A 1,377-nucleotide genomic window follows, 5' to 3' on the forward strand; every position below is an offset into this window, starting at 1 on the left:
AAAATATTTAAACATCTTTTAATAACTGTGTGGAGTTTGCATGTTATCCCCGTGTATGCGTGGGTTTCCTCCGGGTGCTCCGGTTTCCTCCCACAGTCCAAAGATGCGTGGGTTAGGTTGATTGGCCATGCTAAAATTGATCCTTAGTGTCGGGGTGGGGGGGAGATTAGCTGGGTAAATATGTGGGGGTTACAGGAATAGGGCCTGGGTGGGATTATGGTTGGTCGATAGGCCGAATGGCCTCCTTCTGCACTGTAGGGATTCTATGATTCTAATAATCTGTAAGTTATTTGAGTTAATGGCTGCAGAATTGCACTCTGTAGTACCAGTAATTTTGGCATTATGGTGCCATTTCACCATTCACATTCACTTCCAGCAGAGTCTGCACCAAACACTGTCTGAAGACATCGACATGGGCAATAGGATCGTGTGCCGGAAGTATGCAGATAAGCAGATCATGGTGTTAGTCAGCATGTAACTCTGAATTGTCACCAGAGTTGCCAATTTGGATCTCACCACAGTAGTTAACACTCTATCTTAACCTTCTACATGTGAACATGTGTTCAACAGCAGAAAGGCTCCTCCATCACCAGCATTATTTAAGGGGAATCATCAACAACTTACAAATTAGTTTCTGCTGTCTCAGTATGAATCTGCGCGGGTGTTTTGAGGAGTTGGTTAACATTGGTAAAATCTGCAAGGAATGGTACTGCATGCGGAGAAGGTTTTGGTTGTGACTGCAAGGACTCTGAGCGCTTTAGATAGTTGTCCCTTTTGGGCTGCTGCATTAAGAGGGAGATGGTACAAAGATAGCAAACATGAGGGGAAGCTGCTGGGTGAGGAGGAGCAGGGAGAAAGGTCTTTCTGAGAATCTTGCATTTCTCTTACCTTCCACCTAAGCCAGGGCCAGCGTGTCCAGCATTTGCAATTCCATCGCTTCTCGGCCTTTTGGCTAAGATCAAGTGTAGTATGGATCGCCTGCACTTGGTTGAGGTCATTAGGTTGCACTGAGGCTTCATATGTTTCATATGAAGCAATTTTTAAAAGCGGCATCTCGGCCTTTTGGCTAAGATGCAAATGAGCTCAAGTCTTGGAGGAGGATCCTCCCCCTTCTCCAATCAGCTTGACTCATGTAGATCAGGCCCAGGACAGGGTGGTTTTGGTCTCCCGTCCTGTCTTGTCAGCCTGGATCTGGAATGTCTCAACTGACTCTGAATTGGATTTGATTTGATTGAATTGGAAAAGTATAAATAAAAAAAAAAAATTTGCAATTCCCCAAGACGTTCATCACAGAACTCTGTCATCTCCCTGAACTAGATCTGCAACCACACGGCAGGGCAACTATGGCACTGCCTGTGACTGTGAAAGTGACTGTGG

General features: G+C 45.5%; 1 pseudogene; it reads left to right on the top strand.

The window, feature by feature from the left end:
• Positions 1 to 932: 932 nt before the first annotated feature.
• On the top strand, positions 933 to 1,112 carry LOC144495380 (U2 spliceosomal RNA; annotated as a pseudogene).
• Positions 1,113 to 1,377: the final 265 nt, after the last annotated feature.

The sequence above is a fragment of the Mustelus asterias genome, chromosome 6 (genome assembly GCF_964213995.1).
Source record: "Mustelus asterias chromosome 6, sMusAst1.hap1.1, whole genome shotgun sequence".
Classification (NCBI taxonomy): domain Eukaryota; kingdom Metazoa; phylum Chordata; class Chondrichthyes; order Carcharhiniformes; family Triakidae; genus Mustelus; species Mustelus asterias.